Consider the following 27325-nt stretch of genomic DNA (forward strand, 5'->3'; position numbering starts at 1 on the left):
ATTCTATGAAAATAATGCCCTTGGACAAACAAATCCCTTGCTTCATGCTAAAACTCCCCTTGCGTGAAGTTCACCGCATCCTGTGACCTGATTTTCTCTCCACTGCCTAACCTTGACTGATAAAACGCGGTATTGCAGGTTTGAACAATGACCATATGAGGGTTTACAAGTTCAGCAATAATCGTCTTTACCACGGTCATCCGTGTATAATACACTCAACTAGATGATCACCATTTCGTTCTTCTTCCTTTTGCTCTGCAAAATGATTATCACCCTTGCAATGGCTGTGCCTACACCCAAGTTTACTACAATTATTGTTTTCCTAATCACCTTCTTCACCAACCCCTTTGGGTGTTTATGTAGATGTCCACAGCAGGAATCTGAAGCTCTTCTTTCCATGAACTTCACCTCCCCTGCGACTCTTTATGGTACTCAATGGACAAATGAAATAGACTGCTGTGAGTGGGATGGCATAACATGCGATGGGAATAGCCATGTATCATAGATAAATTTGGGACCGACCATGTATAATGGAATAATAGGAGGAGTCATATCTGATAGCATGTGCAAACTTCTGTTTCTTACATTTATAGACATATCGAACATTGGCACAACAGGTACTCTTCCTTTCTGTTTGGGAGATCTCCATTTTCTTCAATCTCTAACTATAGATTACAATGGATTGACTGGGGTAGTTTCCCCTAGCATTTTTATGCTCACAAATCTCACTTTACTTAGTCTTAGAGGGAACCAACTGAGTGGGAGCTTGCTAGATTGTCTGAACAATCTTTCTTCTTCGAGATATCTCTACCTTTCAGAGAATCATTTGAGTGGTCAAATTCCATTTACTTAGGGCAATCTTTCTTTTCTTGAGGTCTTGGATGTTTCCTTCAACCAATTGAGTGGGGCTCCTCCCTTGTCATTTGCAGGGCTTTCCTCACTTGCTGAACTTTATGCCCATGGTAATAAATTCAATGAGAGTAATCCTTCTTGGGCCTTACCATCTTCTATAGGAATTCTCTGTCTCTCACTAAACCATGAGATCACAATTTCGGAGGGTTTTTTCCATAACCTTACAAATTTAGGGAATTTATATTTATCCAATTGCACATTAAATATTAGTACATCCTGGATTCTGAATTTCCAGCTCTCTAAGCTAGAACTTGTGTCATGTCAGATGGATGGCCAAATTCCACCATGGATTTCAACTCAGTTCTCACTGTATTCCTTCACATTAGCTAATAATGGTCTTGTTGGAGAAATTCCCTCTTGGCTATGGCCTGTCATATCGTCCCTAACAGAATTAAATATCTCACAGAATCATCTACATGGCATCCTTTTTCGAAATGGTCCAAATTCTTAAATGAATATCTTGGATGTATCTAACAATGCATTCATTGGATACATACCTTCCGTGTGGCCAATAATGGAAGACCCAAATGTTGATATGCCATTACATCTTCTGTTACCTATTATTTTGATGTTCAATAACAATTTGTTTACCGGGAACATTCCTCCAAGCTTGTGCAATTCCTCTATGCCTGTTGGAAAGTTAAATCTTGAAAATAATAGGTTGGATGGAATGATTCCTTGGTGTTTAATTGAAGATGGGTCACTAGTTTATGACTTGAATTCAGGGGGTAATAAAATGGAGGGGAAAATGCTACAAGGGCTCGTAGTCTCGTATAACATTAAATCCTTGGTGATAAGAAATAATCAGCTCAACGGAACCTTCCTTCCCTCATTTACAAATTATACAGAATTGCAAGTACTTGATATTGGGCATAACAAATTCAAAGGAAATCTTCCAAAGTCAATTGGAAATATCTCATCTCTGCAAGTGCTGGTGATGAAACATAATCAGCTTAGTGGTAACATTCTCGCAGAAATTGGGCAACTGAAGCAGCTCCAGTTCTTAGACCTTTCATCCAACAATTTATCAGGTACTATTCCACACACCATAGTATTTTTAAGCGCAATGGCCATGGAAAAAGAGGATGGATATGTGCTGCAGAGTGAAATATATTATGAGCGTGGTAGTTTTGTAAATTTTTCTTTTGGATTAGATATGACTTCGAAAGGTAGAAAACTGCACTACCCATATATTCTTTCCACACTCACTAGCATAGATCTCTCAAGCAATCAATTGAATGGAGATGTTCCTCTTGATTTTGGAAAGTTGAAGGGGTTAATGTTTCTAAACCTATCTATGAACAATCTCACCGGTATTATTCCACCTAGTTTGGGGAATATGAGTCGACTTGAAACGTTGGATCTTTCTTCAAACAAACTTTCAGGAGATATTCCTTTAGAGCTTCAATCTCTGAGCTCTTTGGCATTTCAAAAAATTTCGAACAACAATCTCTCAGGAAGCATACCGCAAGCAGGACAGATGATCACATTTGAAAATACATCATGTTCTAGAAACCCAAATTTGAAAGGATGCCCACTTCCAAAGAATTGCAATTGGCCGAAATTTTCTTTTCCTCCTCCTGTAAAGGATGTTGAAGATGAAGATAATGAGGAAAATGAGAAAATTCCTTGGTATGAAATTGGACTAGGATGGTCATTTGGGGTAGGCTTTTTGAGCATAGCGGTGTTATTGATTTCAATCAGAGAGTGCTGGAGAAAGAAATACTTTCAAAGAGTTGATAACATTTTGAAGTTTCTATTTCCTTTTGTACGTACTAGGACACTATGAATGTTCATTTATCCACCATAATTGTTTGTTTATCAACCAGAATTGATTTTTCAGCTTATTTTTCAAATTGAATATACTCGACATAATTTGTTTTAAATATGATCAAATAGGGAAAAACATTACTGTGACTTTTAAAGTATTATTTGAGCTTCCATTAAAATTGTTACAGCATTTGACTTAGGCGAGTAACAATAAACATACAATTACCTTCCACTGCTTATTTGCCAAAAAAGTTCTTTTAATCATAGAAATACTAATTAGGCTCATGATTCATATTTGTTTTTCTTATCATAATATTTTTCAATGAGAGTAAAATGAAAAAAATTATGAAAATTATTTTCAAAATATTGTAATAAATATTTCTGCAAAATTATTTTAATATGGGGAGTAGCAGCAGCAGTTTCGTGGGCGTTTTAAGAATCAATTTATTCCAGCATTCCCGCAGGAGCCATGGGAACAGAGAAGCAATAGGTATTTGACCCATAATGCATCTCAAAAATTGATCTTTTATAAAAGGGCCATTGTGCAACCAGCGCATTCAAAGGCAACGGGTGGTCTGAACAGTCATTTTGTAAGACCTAGGATTTCTACAAGTAAAAATAGTTCTAGCGAGAGGGCTGTGGTGCAGCCAGCAAATCCACGCAGCAATAAAAATCGAAGAGGCTCTAAGAATCAATGCTTCAAAACTTCTAAAAAGCAGGGCACATTTGACATTTATTTAGACGATCAACCTCTAGAGAAATCGAATGATAGGGAGGTAGATATTGCCACTGGGATTTTGACGAGCAGGGTGAGAGAGATCGATTTGAGAGAGTAGCCAAAGTAGAATAGCCATGGAAATCCACGAGATATTGTTGCAGGGATCATGACTTGTAGACATACCTTCAATCCAAATGGGAAGACAACATTGCTTTGGCTTCCAAAGAATAGAGCATCGTCCGGTCATCTCCATGATTTAGAGGGTCAGCATAATAATATGCAGGCAGAGCAAGTACTTTGAGATCAATTTCACCAAAGACAGATGGAGGTTACCCTCATAGAATCTCAACTTCAACATCAGGTACACAATCTTAGAAATAGATGGTTGTTCTGTAAATTATGCAAATCAATTCTTAATCATGTAACCCTAGATAAGTTGCTACAAGATCAATGGGAGGAATTGATAAATGTTTTTTTTGTTAATAAGGAACAAGGGATCTATTGTGTTATTTTTAGTTCGCCACTATCCCGTGGTAAGGTTTTTCAGATTAAATATTGGTCTATTAGGGGTTTGGGAATTTGCATGTAGGCCTGGATCCCTAATTTCAGAGCTGATAGTTTTAATAGTAGATTTTTTCCATTTTGGATTTAATTTCCAGGATTGCTTTTGGAACATAGAACTAGAGAGTTTATTGAAATTATGGCCAACCGATTAGGCATTTTTCAAAAAAAGGATGAACATTTTTTTGATAACTAGAATGTTTCGGTCAGGTTCTGTGTAATGCTTGATACAAACCTTAGTATGTCCGATAGGATCAAATTGGTTTCCAAATTGGGTAGCTGGGAACAGTTAATTGAAACCTCTAAAAGCGTTGGCTTCAAGTATCATTTATCTGGCCATAAGCCTTCTAAGTGTGGTATTAAGAGGCCAAGATCTGGTGTGTTGGAATCAATAATAATGCCCTTGAAATTGGTGAGTCAAAATATCATCCTAATCTTGAGTCACGTGGTGCTCTGAATCAAGGAACTAGTTCTCAAAATGGAGATCAAATAGATTGATTTTGTCAATCTTTTAACTTGGATGCTAATACAGATCTTACCATCAATAGATATGCAGATGGGTGTATGGCTGGTATTCATTTCAATTATAACAAGCATGTTGACAAGGGGATTCTTAAGCACAATTCAAAATCAACTTTATTTGTTAATCCCATTGTTAAGTCTAAGACTTTTACTTTCTCATTAAGAACTTTTTTGAAGAAAATCTTTTGACTCTTACTCATCAACCTGTTCACGGAGTTAGTATGGGAGATGAATTAGTTAAAAGGAGCAGAATTGATATGCGGCAGGATCAACATTTTGAGAAACTTCCACATTTTGATTTAGTACCAACTAGATTTCCAGCCATTACAGGTCACACAATGGCTGGCTTCATGCCTTATTCAAATCAGGTGGTCTCTTCAAGTTGTGATAAAAATGTTCACACTTCCTCTGTGCCTTTAACTGTACAATTTTGTGATTCTTATGAGGAATTCTTAGTGGAACTAGACTATCCTCCTAACAGTGTTTAGAATGCATTGTTCTCCGATTTTTCAGAGTTGGATGACGATGAATTACCGAAAATGATTATGAAAAAAGTAAAACTATTTGCAAATAATCTTGATGGCAAGGTTGTTATAGTTGATTCAGATGATAAAGAGAATGAGTGTCAATCTATTATTATAGATGTTATGATTGAGGCATATGATAAAGAGAATGGGTCTCAACCTCTTATTACAGATGGTGCAGAGGCCAATGAGAATGGCTGTCAATCTTCATCAGGGGAACTAAAACAAAATTTTGATTATTCCAAAATATACTCTTTAAATCAAACCCCTATGAGTGGTAAGGATCAAATCGAGACTCCAAAGAAAAGAGCTTAAAAACTGGATTCTGTCAAAACTAAAGAACAGATTGATCAGGGTGTCCAGTCTACTTTAGATAAAACCATCAGTATCAGAAAAAGGACGAGAAGTGCAAGATCTCAGGGTCAGTGAAGATCACTTTGTGGAATGTAAGAGGCTTGAATGCCTCTAACAAAAGGGCTCATATCAAAAAACAAATTGATATGAGTGGGGCTGATGTGGTTTTATTACAAGAAATGAAGCTTTCTGATCAATCATGTCGGAATACAATAGCTAAATGGAATCGGTGGTAATCTATTCATATTCAAACACAGGAGGCATCAGGCGGTTTATGCATTTTATGGAATCCTAAATGTTGTTCCTTATAGCCCAGTTCAATATCAGCCAAACTAGCAACAAGTTGCCATTTCTAGATATGATTTGAAATTTAATCTATTCAATATATGTGGTCCCACTTTTACAAATGACAAGGCAACTTTATGGAATCTCTTATAACAAGTAATTTCTTCCATTAAAGCTGACAAAACCGTTCTTGTTGGGGATTGTAATACAATTGCATCGCCTTCGGACAAAATAGGTGTTATTTCTCCTCCGGCAAAAACAATAACAGATTTTGTTAATTTTAATGATAGAAATTCTCTAATTGATGCACCTTCATCAAATGGGATTTTTACCTAGACAAATAGATGGAAAGATTTGATGCAGATTGTAGTAAGACTTGATCAGTTTCTTCTTTCCCATGGTTTGTTTTTTTGTCAAATTATCCAATATCTTCAGAGATTTTATCGTTATTAGCCTCGGATCATTTTTCCATATCGCTCTCTAATACGGATAACACTATTGTTCAAGTGCAAAAACCTTCATTTAAGCTCAAGAAAATGTGTTTTAGACATCTCAATTTTTTGCAGTCGCTTAAGCAATGGTGTGGTTGGATGCCTCTTTCTTTGAAGGCTCCAGGACGTATCAATTACATATGAAACTGAGATATCTAAAGAAGAAGATTGCTAAATGAGTTACAACCCCAATGGGAGGAACTGTGTCCTAGGGAAGAAGTTTATTGGCAATAGAAATCTCATGGACTTTGGTTGGGAGAAGCCAACAAAAATATAAAGTTTTTTCATTAATCTGCAAGTGTAAAATAAGCTAATTAAACCATTTTCTCAAATTTTAAGTCATGCATGGGCAATCAATTATTGGCTCGTAAGGAAATTGCTCAAGAGGGAGTTGAATATTTTTAGAATTTACTGGCTCATATAAAGGGAAAGTCTGATTGTTCCTTCAATGGTTTAAAAGGTAGATAATCTTAACCTTTTAAAGCCTTTTTCCTTTGAGAAGATCAGATGTGGTCTTTTCATTATCGGCTGATAAAGCTATTGGTCTGGACAGTTTCACAAGAGTATTGTAACATCTCCTTTTTTCAGGCCTTAGCTAACAACTAGCATATCATCGAAATAGAGTTACTTTATAATAGTTATCTTACATGTTTATGTGAAATAGATTGACGGTTACAATCAATTTTACTAAATTATCATAACTAACAATTGAAGACATAATCAGACAAAACTAAATTGAGAATTTTAAGTTTACAATACCCTAAATTCTAAAACTAGAATTTGCCAAGGAAAACATCTGCAAAACCCTGGGTTAGTCCACATATACCGCTTAGAGCACAAAAGTTAAACTATTGTATTGTAATAACCAATACCATTTAGGGAAACAAAACCATTGTAACATATCTTTTTCCCATTGCTAATTATGACAATTAAAAGTAAATAGAAGATACGTTTATATTTTTATTCACATGAATGAAGGATAATTGTAACAACCATCAAGTAAGCCAATCTCATACAAGCAATTACATTTCATGATCAATTTGTAAAATCAATTGATTTCCTAATGCATTTAAAAGGAAATTGATTTCTAAGCATTGAAGGGAATATCTAATTAAATGATACTAACCATCTTACAATTTCTTCAACTTGAGATTTCAAATATCATAAAAGTAAAATACCCATTACCAGAAGATATGGAATGCATATTGTATCTTTGTCTTGTGCAAGCTTTGGCATCTAGTAGAGAGGATAAGCATTGCCAAGGGCTTAACCTCCCAACCACGGACCTTTAAGTAACCCCACATTAACTAGGCTTAGGACCACTATTGTCCATACACTAAGCAACCAAGTGTTAGAGTATCAACCCACTACTTGACTAAACAACAAGACTTATACACTGGACTACCATGAGCTGACTTGGTTATTTATTACCGTTATATGTTAGTGATCCATCTTGCTCTCACTAATGCAGGGATGTTCTCTCTTCCCACCTGTCATATTGACCATTCTGGTCCTTACAGATGCTTTCCTAGGAGATCCCTTGAACAAAGTTTCAATTTTGTTTCTAGTTGCATTTCTGATATCATATTCATGTACATAATTTTATCATGGTAACAAATGCTATACTTATCCCAGAGGCATATTGCCAACACCTCTGTATAAGCTAGCATATTTTAATAATTTGCATAGTAGGGTACTTCGGTGCTTTGAAACATCATATCACAAAATTAGTAAGCAGCATGTGCATAGTGGATTACTTGCAATAATACATTGACAACATATGAAGTGCATATCTATGATATCATTGTTTAATCCTTTTGTTGTAGCATAAATAAAGGAATAATGTAATGCATAACCTTACTGTAATGCTAGAAAGATGTGTGTTTCATTGTGCGAATATAGATTGTTATCCTTGTTTGATAGACAGAAGTGAAACTTTGTAAAAGTTGGATGATGAAATGGGCTTGGCAAGTCTAGAACCACAATGCTTGGCTCTTGAAACATATGGAGCTTGTACACAATACTAACTATAGTGCTCATAGTTTATGGCTTATAATTATTGCCATAAGAATGAATGAATTGTAGAGCTGGATATGGAAGAATGCTCACAAAGTTATGACGAGAAAATATATATAAAATAATCTGCAAATGCATGCTCGATTACAAGAAAGGCCAAGGTGGTGGACATAGCTAGGCTCAGTTCCAAAAAATTTACATTTCCATTGGCTCAAAAATAAATAAACTCCATCAGTTTAAATATTTAAAAAGAACATTAAGAAATATAAGCCTGATGAAAAGATAGGAAATCACTCAAAATCAGCTGAGAACAATATTAATGGTAATGAAAAAGGTATCTATGCCACCTCTATTTGTATGTACACATGCATACATGTGCATAAATTTAATCATTTTTTTCTTTTGTAACATTGTATTGATTTAAGTGTGCATGCACACGCACAAGTGCACGCACATGCACAAGCGCACGCACATGCACAAGCGCACGCACGCGTTCAAGTATAGGTATCCTGATACCATGGTGTCAGTATTTAAAGCATAATAGAAGGCTCCACAATAATCTCAAATAAAAAGGTAAAAGCATGTCTTATTAATTTAATGTTTAGTGTTTTTCTTCAATTTATAAGTGTTATGAACTAACTAGTTAGCTCATGGTTGTCCCCTAGTATAAAATTGCTTGCCTACTCATTTTTCCTTGGTAGTGGTGGTTTAGTGCTCTTGCTTATTTGCTCAATGGTAGGTGATGCTCCATGTCCAATTCCTTCCTAGCAATGCTTCCCCCTTTCAATGTGCTTAAACAAGGAAAGACATTTTCCATGATAAAATTGTATTCCTCAATATAATCACAATTACTAAAACAATTTATTACTCATTAACCTTCACAACGGCTAACGACCATATCACTTCAACTTCTCAAGATTTCAAGATAACAATATAATAACATCATAACAATTAACCAACATGTCATCTTCATATGAAATTATAATGATGAACCATCTTACCTTTTCACATGATCATAACTAATTTTACCTATCAACTAGGTTCACATGAAATCCCAATGGCTATATCAACATTTCTAAATTAAGCCAAAAATTGGGATGTAACATACCCTCCCCCTTGTGTTTCATCGTCCTCAATGAACTCCAAAAATTTAACAAACACTATAAAGGACATTCAAAATTGGGCCAAAATTTGGGATGTGACAATTTTTTTCCAAAAGCTTGAGATTTCATTGGGTGTGATATTATGTTGGCTATGAAAGAGCCTAGGAAGAGTGGTGCTATATTATCCCATTTTAATGACACAAATATTACCTTGCTTCCAAAAATGAATAACCCAAAGACATTTGCAGATTTCCAACCAATTTCACTTTGTAATGTGATTTATAGAAAAAAATCCAAAAGCTTTATATTTTAGGGTTCAAGGTCTAATTTTAGGAATTATCTCACCTTGGCAAGGAGGCTTTGTGTCAAGAAGAGAGACTATGAATGGTGCCCTCATAGCTCATGAAGTCCTACACTAACAAGCAAAATAATCTTCTATTATTAAATTGGAAATGATGAAAGCGTATGATAGAGTTAATTGGAATTTTTTTATCAAAGGGTATGCTGAGATTTGGTTATTATAGAAAATGGTATAAGTGGGTTTCAGCTTTCCCAAGGGGGGCTAATTTATATGTCCTTATCAATGGTTCTTTGTGTGGTAAGTTTAATGCATCTCAAGGAGTTAGGCAGGGGGGTTTCTATCTCCTTTTTAATTTATTGTTATGGCGGAAAATTTGAGTCAAACTATTATAGCATCCAATCTCCAAGGGTTGTGACAAGTTATTTCATTACCAAATTCATATCTAGTATCTACACATTTGCTTTTTGCGGATGACACCTTACTTTTTGTAGAGCTTACATCATGGAGATCCGTCAAGTCAAAAAGATGCTTAACTTATATCAAAAGCTTCGAATCAACATATAAATCATGTGAAGTCATCAATCTTTTTCTTCAATACAAATCCCAAAGTTAAAGATGCAATTTTACATTGTTATGAGTAATTTATCTAGCTCGTATTTGGGCATTCCATTATTTCAGGGTTCTAATAAGAAGCAATATTGGTTTGGTGTTATTGAAATATTGAAAGCAAGAATTTCCAATTGGAAAGTCAAATGGTTGTCATTTGCTAGAAAGTTAACATTGGTAAAATGAATTATTGCGTTGATACCAAACTATTTCTTTGCTATTTTAAAGGCACCTAAATCCATCGTTAAGCAGATTGAAAAAGTTATCAATAACTTCCTTTGGAATAATAATCTAAATGAAAAAAAGGATTCCATTGATATCACTTGATGGGATGACATTTAATAAACAATGTGGGGGTTTAGGATTACATGACATTGCAAGAAGAAATATGGCTTTAATTTGGTGCCAAATTGGTTTGGCAATTATACTCTAAACCAAATATGCCATGGTGTAGAATGATCCACACTAAATATTTAGATTCCATGAATCCCATAAGAGTGTCTGCAATTGCTAAGTCATGAAAAGGCTCACAAATGTGGGATTTTATGATATCATCTCGTCATCTAATTATAGAATACATTTCTTGGGAAGTTCATAATGAAGAGGATGTTTCGTTCTAGTTGGATTCTTGGAATGGGTTTTTTCCTCTAATTCATGATGCTAAGTTCCTTCAAATATATGAGATGATTTCTAAACTTTGGGGTACACAATTGGTTCATTATGTTGATCATGTGGATATTATTTTGGGAAAGGTTGCGTAGAAGGATCCTAATCTTCTTCCTATTGACCAAGTGAGTAAGTTCTTGTTCAAAAGTATGTTGGATAATAGAGTTGTTTACCCCTCTGTGCAACCTAATAAGGTAATTTGGCTTCCATCTAATACTAGACAATATTAAATTAAGGTTAGTTCTCTGGCCCTTCAAGCTCAAGATTATCAAATTGGTTCACAAAGTGCTTATAAGTTTTGTTGGAATAATGGTATTCCTCCAAGGGTGGACACATTTACTTGGATGGTATTGAAACATCGTGTTCTAACTGGAGATAGATTACATAAATTAAAGATTACTAATTCTATGAAGTGTGTCATGTTTGGTATGGCTTCTGAAGATGTAGATCATTTTTTTATGCTTTGTCCTTTTGCTTACGAGTTTCGGTGCTTCATATTTGGCAAATTATGTTATATGTCTCTCATTCCTTCTAATCTTTGGGATCTATTGCAATCTTTCTTGACCCTATACTCAAACTCATTATTTTCCAAATTGTGGGAAATCATTTCTGCCACATTCATATACTCTATTTGGTGGGAGAGGAATAAGAGAATATTTCACAAGGTGTCTTCTCCTATTGAGATTGTTTAGGCTTGAATGGTTTCTTCTATAGCTGAATCCTTAAATGCATTCACAATCAATAATGTTGCAAGTAACAAACAATTTTCTTCATGGGATAGTGAAATTCTCAAGATTTGGTCGGGTGTTAGAATTCCTATGTTTTATTATATTCCTCCTAAGATGAAAGTGAATAGAAAAGAGATTTGATGGCGTAGTCCTCTATTCCCTATGGTTAAGCTTACGTTTTATGGGGCCTCCGAGGTTATGAGGGGTAGGATTATATTTAAGATATTTTTAGGGAAGGTTAATTTGGTTCAAGGCTATACCACTTTTGTCAAGAATCAATAATCAAGCTGAAGCATTTGCTATTTTCTATGGTATTTGAAATGCTTTTTAATTGGGTATTTCAGAATAACATATTGAGGGTGATTCTCAACTCATTATGCATGTTATCCAAAAAAGATCTTGCCAAAACTAGAAATTACACTATATACTTAATCAATATTGGTCACTTTTGTATAAGTTTAGTTCTTATGTAATTTCTCACACATACATGGGAGCGAATTCATTAGGTGATCATTTGGCAAATTTTGCAATCAATTATGCATCAGTAATTATGGTTAATAATTCAAATTGACCCAAGTTGTTTCCTTCAATATTTCAAATTGTAGATATTAAGGTTCCTTTGTCTATCAACTTTCTCCTTCCTATTTTTTGATTATTCCTCTCAAAATCATACTGGCATAGTCTGAATATTTTCTTGGGTGGCCCGGTTTTCATTCAAGTGCTTGAAGACTATATTCCTTTGGTCAAGCCAGAGTTTGGGTTTCATCTTTTTATGATTCACAATTCTAATGTTTTTGTCAGTCATTTGTATTTTCGACATCTACACTTTGGTGTCCACGTTGGTTATATGCTCATGTCGACCAATCATTATTCTTGTCCATGGCATTGATATTTCATGCTGATGTGTCATTTCCTTTTTATGATCCCCTTATTGCATTTGTGTGCCATTTGATATTCATTCAATTGTGTCCTTGTTTGAAGCGGTAAAATGCCACATTTAGTGGAAGTAGTACAAATCATTCTCAGAGAAAAACATGGAAAAGGCAACAATGGTGAGTGATAAGATTGTTTGGGGTACTTTTTCTATTTTTTTATAGTAATCTCACCCGATTCCATAGGTAATCCCATGAGAAATCTACAGGATATTTTAAATGTGGGAGATTATGTTTTTAGTAAGGGATATTTTCAACTTGTGTATGCCTTAGCCAAAATTGAAGTGGGTTTTATTGCATATCAATAAATTTTCTCTCTTCAGTATTTGTACATGTTCATCTACAATTTTAAGATGAGTTTTGTCGACTCTTCATTTGTTTATGTAACAAGGAATGATAGGGTTTTAATGCAAAATTGTAGGGGTTGTTGTGTCTTCATTAGAAACCAAATGGAATCTATTCTGCAAGATTGTGATCTAGTGTTTGAAAATGTGTCTGATGAAGAGATGGGGAATTATTTTAATACATCTTGTCTTATTTGCAGAATGGTTTTTCGTGAGATTATAGATGAAGAAGTGTTGTCTCTTATTTCCTAACATGACTATTTCCTTGGCAAATATTTTCTATATTTGTCTCTAACGCTTATGATATCACCCAAAATCATCACTTCTTCATGAATGCTTATAAGAGGTGTTTTTTACTAGGTTTTAGATGAGGTGTTCAGAGCTAAATTGTTGAAATACAATCTTTAGAAAGATATTGGCTTCGTGGTGGGAATCTTTTCACAGAAGTTGCTACTAAAGAAGCCATTGTCTATCTTGGTGTTTGACAGCATTAAACTTACTTTTCAAAATTGGGATATGGAGCATACACTGGGTTTTATTGCCAGAAATTGAAGGGTTCTTATGTTGGACTAATCACCAATGTTACTCTTCAAGATTTGTGACATGGCTTAATTGCCTCTTATGTTCTATAATTTTAGTGGTTGTATTGAGCATTAACAGGTCAATTTTTTGGTGTAATGACAACCCTAGTTTGTAACAAGTGGTATCAGAGCTTGGTCACAAGTTTGAATCTCCTCAAGTAATGCCGAGGGGGGGATTGTTGGACTAACTGCCAATGTTCCCCTTTAAGATTTGTGACATGGTTTAACCACCTCCTATGTTCTATAAGTCTAGTGGTTGTATCAAGCATTGACAGGTCGATCTTTTGGTGCAATGACAACCCTAGTTTGTAACATCTTAGTGCTCCATTGATTAGGCGGATTCTTTCATAGGTTTCATAGATTTTCAGTGTGATCTTCGAACATGGTGATGAGCATCTTTTTCTCCATTTGTTTGTGATTTGGACACCAATATTGGTGTGGTCATGTCATGGGGAATGGATTTGGAGGATGTCTATGAACTTGATCTTCAAGATTTGATGGTGCCTCTAGTGGTTTCCAATTAAGTCGTCTCGTCTTCTTGGGTTCATAATCTTCCAAACCTAGATCTGAATGATGATGTGTATTTAACTATGATGGAAGAATAGTCTTTGTTTTGGGTATCATATCCAGTAGTTTTTTTCTTCTTCCAAGATTAGGGTGTTGTTGTATTTTGGCCTAACTATTGGCTTAGTGGTATTCAAATTTGATTATGTGTTTTGGAGGTGGGCATTTTTGTTGTTTCTTAGTTGGTTGCATGGTCTGTGTCATGCCACAATCCTACGAGGCAAAAACAGGACTATTTTTTTTTTTTTTTGAAACCTGAAGGTAAAATAAAGTCTTAGTCTACTATAACTTAGACTTGAAGAAGTGAGGTGAAGGAACAAAACTATCTTACTGGGATTATGAATTCAAGATCTCAAGAGCGAATACACGGTTGCTACGCCTAGAAAACTACTACATTGAGATGCCATGGGAACAAGCCCTAATATGAAGCACAATGATGTGCAAGTGTAATCCCAAATTGGATCAGGGTACAAGTGAAGATCTCAAGGATGAGGTGCATAAGAGTTTCATTATCTGATTATTATAATACCATTACTATTGGAGTTTTCCCTATTTAATAATTTCATTCTGGTTAATATTCAAAGTATTAATCTTATTACTAATAGTTGGAAACTACCCTTACTTCTAATATATACTCTTTATTCATTAGTTTACTATTACATCATATAAGCTAGTGTTATTACATTGCAATTAATCCTCAATTATCATTAAAATACTATTGTCAGGTTTAATGTTTCCCATACTGTCTAAGCAATTAATAATAATAACAACACACACACACACACACACACACACACACACACACACACACACACACATGTATATATACACACACATATATGTGTACACACACACACACACACACACACACACACACACACACACACACACACACACATGTATATATATATAAGTAGAATGTTTTTAAAGTATCTAAAATCATAATACATTATAACATAACTAAATCTTAAAATTAGTATCTACTCCGCTTAAATTGTCAATCATCCCTACAATTCCTCTAAGTATATCTATAATTAAAACTTTAAATAATACATGTCTTTACATTATCAAGGTTATATCTATACATTGCATTGCTTGTATAAAGTTCACTATAACATTTGGATTCCAACATCATTGTTGCATGTTCATCTTAGGCTCAATAAATTAAAATTGTTAAAATTGTTAATAATGTGCAATAGATTATAAATAAGCATTTTTTTCTAATTTATTCTATTACATTTATAACTATACTTTATTCTCATTTTATCCAATATTCTTATTACTATAACATCTTGAAACTTTAAAAAAAAGCTAACTTAAGCATGCAAGTCCATTATTCTAGCACAACATAATTATAACAGACCTTATCATATTTTAAGTGTACTATCCTACTCATAAAATATTCATATATATATATATATATATATATATATATATATTTTTAGATTTAAAGGAAGGAATGACAACGAAGTATATTTATATCTTAGTAGTTTTGCATAAAAAGTAATCAAATAATAACCTTGTTGCTGCTGCTATATTATTAATAAAGGAGCAGCCCTTCCTATCCACGTGTACCTACTCCTAAATAGGCATGAAGGGTCTCATAATTGCATTAAATACATAAGGATGGCTCCTTTTTAAGGCAAAGCTAGCTCATTATTTTAAAGGTGAACCCTTGAAACTCTCCCCACTTTACCATACGTGGGTAGGCCAATTTTCTTTTGGAAATGACAACCACTTGCTGCCATATTTATTTCTAGGTGTAAGGAAGGAGAAGTCTGACTTGAGTCAGAGCCCATAATAAATGCCTGCAAGAATTTTCCAAGCAACTCCTACTTGGTCGCCTAGAAGAACATTCCACCATCATTACTGTATTAAATGCTTGAAATGTATATAGTGCTTTTAGTCTTACTTGGAAAGAGAGGAGGGTACGTGGGCAGGGCCTAATTAGTTTGGGTGGAATAATAAAATAAGTGGTCTGTCATTCATTCATTAATGTTTCTCCCTTGATAATTCTTTCCATCATAAATATTTGTTTATATATATATATATATATATATATATATATATATATATATATATATATATATATATATATATATATATATATATATATATATATATATATATATATATTTATTTGTGTGGGTCTTATCATAGGTAGAGGTCATCATCCTTTCATATCTCCATCTGACATTATTAAATGGAAGTTTTTTTTTTGAAATGAACCTTTTTCCTTCCTAACTCATCAATATTCCAATATATTAGTATTATAATCAAGGGGCTGTTTTTTTAATGGACTATAATACAATGAACATTATTTGATTTGTCATACATTTTCCAGAGAATAAATTTACACCTACAAGTCTTATTTGAACTTATCTTATTTGTCTAACTCTTTTCATGAAATCCCTATGATTGCTTAAGTTGATTTGGTGCTAGTATATCAACGTATTGTGCACTATCATTTTTTATTCTAACAACAACTATTATGATGCAGTGATCATGTTTTAACTAAATCTATTTACAAAAAGAACTCATGAATATTTGGAAACTAAAATTACATTGCATTCCATTCTTTTTCATAATATATGCTTTCTACCAATATTATTACCAACACTTTCATATCAACTGGATTTCAGCACTAAACATCAAGCTATTCATTTATTCGCATGTAATTGGAGATAAAAGTATCAAATGATAGTATTAAGTTCATTTTTTGTTTCAAGGTAAATTATGATACAAAATTTCTTTCCTTAGCACATTCTAATTCAAGAATTGTTAAGGAATCAACATCATAAAAGTATTGAAGTGAGAAAATCATCAACTTGAACATACAAAAGAAAGTCCATTTCCTGTCATGCATTAATCAAATCTCTCTCTTTCTATGGACACTAGGATTACAAAAAATCACTATAACTCTTATAATACATAATGCTTCACATGATATGGAGACAAACACACCGCCCTCACAATACAATTTCCTTTACATAATAAGTGGAGTTTATCCCTTCATTACAATACAATAATAATGAGCCTCCCTTTATGTAGAAAAAGACTTCATAACATCAAGCTTCCAAAACCCTTCAAATCCTTTCCTACACAAGAGAAGCAAAATGGAAACCATGGAGGCTCACCTCCCAACCTAGGCCTCAAGGAGGCCACCCATCGAGCTCGGGGAAACAAGGCATAAACGGTTGCATTCATCACAATCCCATGCCATGTAAATACACAACAATAAGACCGGATTTAACACAAGACATCACAACACATCCCACCCAAGGTTATGCACAAAGATCCAACAAATGAATCTAGTACAGGGTGAAGGTGGGCTCTCCTCATGAGGTGATGGGGACACAACCCAAGAACATAATGGACACAACAGAAAAGGGGAAATTATATTAACTGAGAAAATAAGCTAGTACAACAGTACAGGGAAAATAAACTTCAGAACATGCCCTAAGAGCTTACAATAGCATAAATTTGGAGATAATTTCTCCTTTCAGTACCTCCTCTCAAACTCCACTTCGAACTCCTTTTACAATGCAAGAAATCTCCTTAAATAGACCCCAGAGGGTTAAGGACTAGGAGTACATTCTAGAAAGTGCTAGTAGACATCCACCGACCAAATAGAAGGTTCCAGAAGCTGCGTTAGAAGTTGGTGCAAATCTAGAAGAATCCAAAAACGGTAACTGAATTTTTGGGAGGCATAACTTTTGAACCGTAGCTCCGATTGACGAACCGTTTACATTTTCGAAAAGCTCTCGAAGTGCTCTATAGCCCTGTGGATAGGCTTCACTCGTCCCCCATTTTTTAGCCCTTTTCAAGGTCATTTAATGCCCCTAACCTGACTTTGAAGCATTCTTAGGAGGTCTCCAAAACTTAAAAAACTGCAATAACTTTCAAATCGTGGGGCCTTTTGACCTGATTCTTTTTCTGGAATGCTCTAAATTAGAATTACATTCATCTGGCCAATTCACACCTCCTAGTTCACCAAAATGATGGCCCAATTACATGCTCCTATTTTTTCAGAATTTTCTAGCACACTAATAGTGGAACTATGAGAGTTGGAACCTTTATTTGACCCAAATGGGTGTCCAAAAATGAAAACACAGGAAACAAAAACTAAGTCTAAGTACATTTTTTTTTGGGTGACACAGGATTGCCCTTATACCTCTGGATGCTCTTGCATTAGACACCCAGGGTAGATTGAAAAGTGACCCTGTCACTTTATGAATGGTAGAGGAAATCCCAAATGGGAAACCTCAACTGTTGAAATCCAAGTTGAGTCCTTGATCGGTCGTCCTTTCCATTTGACCAAATACTCTTCATACTGCCTGTTTCTGGTACTCCTACGCACACGATGATCTAGAATGTCTTCTATCTCCTCCTTCTTAGAAGAAGGAATTGGACATGGCTCTAACACCAGCTCCTCATCTACACCATCATCATGATACTCTGTTAAATCTGCAATGTTGAAAATGGGAGAAATGTGAATACCATTTGGCAACTCCACTTCATATGCATTTCCTAAGTCATGTTTCTTCAAAATTTTGCAGGGGCCAAATTTCTTCATTTTCAGCTTGTTGTAAGTACTGGCTGGAAATCTTTCTTTTCATAAGTGCACCATGACTAGATCCCCTACTTGGAATTCCTTATGTCTTCTCCTCTGATCAGCCCTAGCTTTATACTATTGATTCATCTTGGTAATGTGTGCCTGAACCTCCTCATGTAGACGCTTGATATGTTCAGCAAATTCTTCCGCTTCAGCACTTGTTCTCTCCCCTTGCTCTATCTTCCTCAATTTTGGTGCAGTCCTTGGGCTATTCCCATATACAATTTGGAATGGTGATTTTCCAGTACTCTTATTTATAGAGTTATTGTAAGCAAACTCTGCTTGTGGTAGAATCAAATCCCATCCCTTGGGCTTATCCCCAACTAAACATCTCAGCAAATTGCCCAGACTTCTGTTTACCACTTCTGTTTGGCCGTCAGTTTATGGGTGATGCATGGAACTGAATTTTAGGTCTGTTCTCAACTTTTTCCACAATGTCCTCTAGAAATACCCCACAAATTTAGTATCTCTGTCAGAAACTATACTCCTTGGAAGACCATGTAGTCTTACCACCTCTTTGAAAAACAAGTCTGCAATATGGACATCATCATGAGTTTTGTGGCATGGAATGAAATGTGCCATTTTGGAGAACCTATCAACCACCACGAATATTGATTCATTACCCCTTTGTGTCCTTGGCAATCCAAGAACAAAATCCATACTTATGTCCTCCCATGGCCTTGATGGAACAGGCAATGGCTGATATAGGCCAGTATTGTGACTAAACCCCTTGGCAATTTGACAAACCTGGCAACTCTGTACAAACTTCTTCACATCTTGTGAAATTTGAGGCCAAAAATAATGTTCTCTAAGAATGGAAATGGTCTTATCTCGACCAAAATGTCCTGCCATCCCTCCACTATGTTTCTCCTTAATCAGATTTTCCCTCATGGAACTCCTTGGAATGCACAATTGACTACCCTTGAACAACATGCCATCCTGAATCAAATAGTCTAACCACTTGGTTCTATCTACAACAACAGGTTCTTTACAAGCTTTCCATGCTTCAACAAAATCAGGATCCTCGGGGTACAAATTCTTGAGTTCATCAAACCCAACTACTTCAACCTGCATTACTGTAAGCAACAACTGTCTCCTACTTAGTGCATCTGCAACCTTGTTAGATTTTCCACTTCTATGCTTCAACACAAATGTATAGCTCTGCAAGAACTCTACCCACTTCATATGCCTCTGATTCAATTTACCTTGGCTATTTAGGTACTGTAATGTCTGATGATCAGTATACAAAAAAATTTCCTTTGGCAATACATAATGCCTCCATTTCTTTAAGGCCTGAACTATTGCATAGAACTCTTGATCATAAACAAAATACTTCTTCTTTGCATCATTCAATTTTTCACTAAAATATGCAATAGGCTTACCTTCTTGGCTTAATACAACCCCAATAGCACTGCCACTGGCATCACAATCCACCTGGAAAACCTTTCTAAAATTTGGAAGTGCCAACACAGGTTGTTCTATTACCTTCTTCTTCAGCAATTCAAAACTTCTCGCAGCTGCTGCAGTCCATTTGAACTCTTTTCTATCCCCTCTTATTGTATCAGTTAGGGGTGCACATATGGCACTGAAATTCTTAATAAACTTCCTGTAAAAACTAACTAGACCATGAAATGATCTTACCTTAGTAGCAGACCTTGGAGTAGGCCATTCCAAGATGGCTTTTACCTTCTCTGGATCCATTTTGAGACCTTCAGGTGATATAACAAACCCCAAATAGACTAACTCCCTTTTTGCAAAGATACACTTCTTCAGATTAATTAACAGTTTCTCTTCCCTTAGCCATTCAAGGACACTACGAATATGTAATAAATGTTCTTCCAAAGTCTTGCTGAAAATTAAAATATCATCCAAATAAACAATAACAAATTTTCCCAAGCACTTCTTAAGTACCTCGTTCATGAGCCACATGAAGGTGCTTGGGGCGTTCGTCAATCCAAAGGGCATGACTAACCACTCATAAAGACCCTCCTTGGTCTTGAAGGCTGTTTTCCACTCATCTCCTTCTCGAATCCGTATCTGATGATAGCCACTCTTGAGATCTATCTTTGTGAAGTACTGAGCTCCACTCAAGCAGTCCATAAGATCATCCATCCTTGGCAAAGGAAATCGATACTTGATGGTTATCCTATTCATAGCTCGAGAATCTGTACACATCCTCCACTCTCCATCCTTCTTTGGTGCAAGTACTACAGGTACTACACATGGACTCAGGCTCTCTCAGATCAAGCCCTTCCTCAATAGCTCCTGAACCTATCTATTTAGCTCCTCTATTTCAGCAGGAGTCATCCTGTGAGCAGCCTTGTTAGGCAAACTAGCTCCTGGAATTAGATCTATATGATGACTGATTTGCCTTACTGGTGGCAATCAATCTGGAACATTATCAGAGATAATATCTCCAAATTCCCTTAGTAAATTTGAAACTTCAAGTGGTATTTCACTACTACCTTCTTTATCTCTTTTAGGAATCAAAGCATAGCACATATGCTGATGTTTCATGCCATCTAAAAACTTCCTTTCATCAACAAGACAAATCCTAGCACTGCTACATACCTTTTCACCTTCCTTTTTCATGGGCTTCAATTTGTGGTGAACTCCATCCTTTGTCAGAGAGTATGTTTTTGCATGTCCATCTTGTACTGCATGTCTATCAAACTGCCATGGTCTACCCAACAATAGATGGCAAACATCCATCGAAATAACATCATAGAGAACTTCATCATGGTAACTCCCAATTTTGAATTTCACTAAACATTGTTCACTTATCAGGACCTTATGATCATCTTTTACCCAAGCAATCCGATAGGGCTGGGGATGTTTCTCCCTCTTGAGCTTTAGCTTAGAGACCATCTCTTCTGATACCAAGTTATCAGTGCTACCACCATCAATGATCACATCACAACATTTATCCTCACACTTGCATCTGGTACAGAACAGACTCCTCCATTGTCCTGGTTCAATCTCACCACTTAGTAGGACTCTTTCATTTACCAAGGTCTCTCCTCTTTCTACATCCTCTAAATGTGATGATTGTGCATCTTCATCCACATGAGCAACCCTAGCTTGGCCCTCAGCTCTCCTATCTATCCTTCCTTGTCGTTGAGGGCATTCAAAGGCACGATGACCTTCTTCATTGCAATGGAAATAGGTACCATGGAAGCCACCTCTTCCTTGTCCACGTCCTCTACCTCTTCCTCTCTAATTTCCAAAGTCTTGATCATGGGAGCGGTTGAAATCCTCATTCCTCTGGTTAGTACCCACATATTCATTTTTCTTTTGGGTTTCATTGTAGCCTCCAGATGATCTACCGCTTCCCCTTCCTCCTTGACCGTGCCCTCCTTGTCTTCCTTCAAACCTTTTATTCATTTTCTCTTCAACTCGTAGGGAAAACTAGTATGCCTCTTCAACGCTGGTCATTCTTACCAGACTTAATTCCTCCTGGATGCTAGGTTGCAACCCACTGATATAACGAGCAACCTTCTCCTTATTTGCTTCTACATGCCCCGCTCTAATCAAGAGTCTGTAAAATTCCTCTGTATATTCTTGGACTGATCTTCCTGCTTGCTTTAACCCATGCATCTTCTTAAACAAATCAAGCTCGTAGTCCATAGGAATGAACTGCTTCTTCAATTTGTCCACCATGCGATCCCACCTTGTGATCTTCTCCTTTCCTCTTCTGTTTCTTTCCAATTGGACCTCTTGCCACCAAATTTTGGCATGGCCTTTCAGTTTGGCCTTTGCAAACTTAACCCTATCTGGGTCCCTGATATCCTCATACTCAAAGTATTCTTCCAGTTCATTGATCCAATCGATCAACTCATCTGGTTTTAGATTTCCTGAAAATACACCCACTTCAATTGTAGGTCTTTTCCCAAACTTAGTAATGGCCCTAAAAAGCCTTTCCTCTGCATGATTTAGAACTTCCCTGTCAAATTCCCCTTCTGGTCCAATTTCATCTTCTTCATTGTCATCTTCACTTTCATCACCTGCGGCCACAATTGTTCCTCTACGGAGCTCCTCTTGTAATGCTTGTACCTACCTTTAGAGGGCTCTAACCTCCTTAGGATTAATAGCTCTGGCCTTTTCACCACACTCTCTTCGTGGAGGCATCTTTTTAACTCAAACCCACAACAACACAATCTTGGTGCAAACTGCCTCACAGTCGGCGCTCTGTCTACACACTCAGGAAAACCAGCTCTGATACCACTTGATGGGGACACAACCCAAGAATAGAATGGACACAATAGAAAAGGGGAAATTATATTAACTGAGAAAATAAGCTAGTACAATAGTACAGGGAAAATAAACTTTAGAACATTCCCTAAGGGCTTACAATAGCATAAATCTGGAGATAATTTCTCCTTTCAGTACCTCCTCTCAAACTCCACTTCGAACTCCTTTTACAATGCTAGAAATCTCCTTAAATAGACTCCGGAGGGTTAAGGACTAGGAGTACATTCTAGAAAGTGCTAGTAGGCATCCACCAACCAAATAGAAGGTTCCAGAAGTTGCGTTAGAAGTCAATGCATATCTAGAAGAATCCAGAAACGGTAACTGAATTTCTAGGAGGCATAACTTTTGAACCGTAGCTCAGATTGACAAACCGTTTACATTTCCGAAAAGCTCTTGAAGTGCTCTATAGCCCTATGGAAAAGCTTCACTCTTCCCCCATTTTTCAGCCCTTTTTGAGGTCATTTAATGCCCCTAACCTGACTTTGAAGCATTCTTAGGAGGTCTCCAAAACTTGAAAAACTGCAATAACTTTCAAACCGTGGGGCCTTTTGACCTAATTCTTTTTCTGGAATGCTCTAAATTACAATTACATTCATCCGGCTAATTCACACCTCCTAGTTCACCAAAATGATGGCCCAATTACATGCTCCTATTTTTTTAGGATTTTCTAGCACACTTATAGTGGAACCGTTAGAGTTGGAACTTTTATTTGACCCAAATGGGTGTCCAAAAATGAAAACACATGAAACAGAAACTAAGTCTAAGTACATTTTTTTTTGGGTGACACAGGATTGCCCTTATACCTCTGGATGCTCCTACATCATGAGGAGGATTGTATAGCCTTCAAAATTCACATCTTTTCAATATCAAAATGCCCTTTCGGGGCAATCAACATTCTCAAAATGCCCTTTCAGGGCAATCAACATTCTCCCTTCTACATACCTCCTTGTACCTCCCAAAAAGCAAGTGAGCAAGATCATTCACATTCCTTAGAATAAATACAACCATCTCTACACAAGGGAGAATTCCTCAACTCCATGTGTGAGCCCAACTAACCCCTTCACCCCAGGCATCTCTTCCCTCCCAAGGGTGAGTGATGTCTCACACCCAATTCACAAGACATATAACATGAACAACAAAGTCAAGAAAGACTCACACAACACTACCCACATGCAACACACAACAAAGCTCTATTCACAAACACACCACAAGACACCACAATTCCATCATGAAATGAAGAACCCCATTTCTAATCTACATGCAGAATGAAGAAGCTTCATGGATCATGATACCAACCTTCCTCCAAGCAAGGCAATGAATAATTGTGTAGAGCTCCCTCCTTCTTCAAACCCTATTAGTCTCTAAAGGTAGAGAGATGCCAAGTGGGTTTCCGTTTCTGCCATACCTCTATATATATCCTTCTCATTTTCGGATTCAATGAAGAATGTCATTTTCATGGGGTCTCCTAGGTCCACTGGACACCATAGAGGTCATTAATAACTCCCTAACCTATAGTACTAACATGGGTATGGTTAATTTTAATCACAACTTACCTTAAAGTTACTTTATGACCCTTCTAAAGCTAGGTAATTCAGATTTCAAATTCCCCAAGGTGATAACCTTTTCTTTTTACTAACTAAGGCAATAATTAAATTCCTCAATTGAGGCATTTATCATGGAATAAGGTGGCCACATGATCCATTGACGAATAACATGTTATTTCTCATAACAAGCACAAGTGTCAAGTGACACACACAAAATACACTAAAATATCACACATGATACGTTCAAAACCTACACATGAAAAACATACCACACACATACATCTCATGTTTACAAAATAAGCACATCACAACAAGGTTCACGAATCTTACAAAGATTCACCTTGGTAGAGTCATTTAACATGTGTCTATACCTTGTTTGCCCATTAAATTTTCCATGGTTCCTCTTCCTGCACACTCAATTTAAACATCAATAGCTCAATAAAAATAATATACAACAAATGTAGATAATGCAAAATAATCTAATATCACATAATTTGCATAACATATACAATCAACTTCCATCTAATAATCCTCATAAAATATTCAAAACATTGAAATATCAAATATGTGTATCAACAATGATCTTTCTTAATATAACTCATTATCATCCCCCAACTCTTTCAATGAAACTCTAAGCCCTCTTTAGTAAATCATGAAAACATATAAAATGAGTCTTAACATACATGTCCTAAGTGAAAATTGCTAATGTGCAGGCTAGGTAACTAGTACCTTTCAATCAAGTTAAGTGTAGTGACGTTCCTAGCAATATCCCTTTATCACCTTATGAACGGTTTGTGTGATTTCCTAGGGTTAACCCTCAGACTGATAGAATGTTTCAATAATTATGTCATAATAAGTTAGAACCAATTTCTAACCATATCCATATGTCTTATAGTCATCATAGCCTATGCTCAAAGTTGTTCTTAGTAGAATGAATGTTATTTTATCTTTCCTAATTGCCCAGTAGATCATCCATAATATCTCGTGACTAGGTTCTTCTCTTGAACATTTTGAATCTCATATTCATGTGGTAGATTCTTATTGACCTATTGTTATTAGATAGGGTATCGACATTATGATAATCTAAAATCTAGATCAGTCTCCAAAAGAATCTCATAAATCCTTATTAATAGTGAAAATGTCAATCATAACTTAATTTATCTCCTAATCACATTCATTCCTTAAGATTTATAATAGGATATGAGGGTGGGCCTTACAGTCAGGGTTGGGGTGTTTTCTCAAGATTTGGCTACTTCATTGGGGTTTGTGTTTGAGTTGAAGATTAACACTGGTGATAGCTCCAACCTCATCATTTCCACCGCATTGATAACTCCACTCCAACTCCATCATCACCGTATTTTTCTATTCAAGCTCCAATTTCATCTTTTTTTAATGCAGTCATTGTTCCCTATTCCATCGTAGCTTTTTTTTTTTCTATTAGCATGCAATAAAGAGTAGTTTATTATGATGTAAATTGTTCTTACTAGCACTCTAGTTAAGTTCATCCACCATAGAAAATCCTTTCTTGGTTTTATATTTTAGTGGAATTCATTTAGTTTTTGTGATGAATGTTGCAATAAAAAATATTTTCTACAGAGCTTACACTGTTATGAAACAAAGTTCTTGTTTATTTTTATTTTTTATATTGTTTGGGTGTTGTTGTTGTATTTATGGTTGTTTTAGGTGTTTTTAGTTTCAGCATTTGGTATCAGAGTTGAAGATTTTTGAAAGGTAATAGCATGGCAAACAATTTTCATATCTCAAAGTTTGATGGAGTTGATTACCAATATTGGTCAATCAAGATGAAGACCGTTTTGATTAGGGAATATTTTTGGGAGATCATTGAATCCGAATATGAAGAGTGTGAAAGTAGGATCTCTAACAGAGACACAAACTATTATTGTAGATTGAACTAGTTTAGATTTACTTACCAATGGTTGTATATATAATGTGTAGTTCTAGTGTAGATCTTTCGAACTTGACTAGTGATGTAGAATGGATGAGCACGGCTTGATAAATATTCTTGTTTGTAGGAGAGTGATCATTGAGTTTGAGTATTCTTTTTTATTGATATCAAACTCCATCAATCGCTCCATGTTAAATATGTACAAAGTCATGTCCCTACGAGGACATAACTGATCACCATTCAGTGTATAAACAAATACATTTAGTTTGCTTCTCAACCAATGATCAATTAGTGGTAATAAAAAATAAATTTAGGAACCCCAATAACATAATAGTCTCTTCTTATGATAAGAGTCTGATTAGTTAAGTAAAGTCATTTATGAATAAATAGAATGTGTGTGTGTGTGTGTGTTGTTCTTATCAATAATATAAGACATAAAAAAATGTTCATGTAAATCATGAATAAAAGTACTCAATATAAGGAGTACATCACTTCGACTGATGCTATACTTCAGCACACCTTCTTAGCAAGGGAGAAGTGACAAAAAAAATTATGAGATATCAGTATCAAGGATATCTATATACAACACATTATCTGACTTTAACATGCTGAAATAGTGACTTGTCAAATAACTACAATCACAATGTTATGAACACTATCAAAACATATATTATGATCTCTTATTGTTCAAGATAATATCTAGAGTAATCATAATACATTTGTTATCAATGATTTCTGACATATCTAGAACAAAATTGTCATAATAACATCGCTATCATTTGTAAGATCGTCATCTTACAAAGATTACCTTCTGAATATATAAATGTCGATGAAAGATCCTCACCTTTCATTTTATATCTGATGCAACTAAGCAACTATAGAAGAATAAGCACATAAATTTGAATTTTAAATTCAATATACAACATTACAATTTAATCATACCAAGTTTTCCTTTGAAGTATTCCAATTTTACTTTGGCAAGAGGCTTGGTAAAAACATCCAAATTTTGTTCATTTGTACTAATGTAATCT

At 35.5% G+C, this 27325-nt stretch overlaps 1 long non-coding RNA gene and 1 pseudogene across 1 annotated transcript; both read left to right on the forward strand.

Moving 5' to 3' along the window:
* Window positions 1–523: 523 nt before the first annotated feature.
* LOC149528204 (receptor-like protein 7) lies at window positions 524–2701 on the forward strand (annotated as a pseudogene).
* A 401-nt stretch (window positions 2702–3102) lies between these two features.
* On the forward strand, window positions 3103–26571 carry LOC149528205 (uncharacterized). The gene is made up of 2 exons (XR_016359067.1): window positions 3103–3761; window positions 26072–26571. It is a non-coding gene; the product is annotated as an uncharacterized LOC149528205 (long non-coding RNA).
* The last annotated feature ends 754 nt before the right edge of the window (window positions 26572–27325 follow it).

The sequence above is a fragment of the Cupressus sempervirens genome, chromosome 11, assembly GCF_028749045.1.
Source record: "Cupressus sempervirens isolate cs-2001-9-10 chromosome 11, ASM2874904v1, whole genome shotgun sequence".
In the NCBI taxonomy this organism is placed as follows: Eukaryota; Viridiplantae; Streptophyta; class Pinopsida; order Cupressales; family Cupressaceae; genus Cupressus; species Cupressus sempervirens.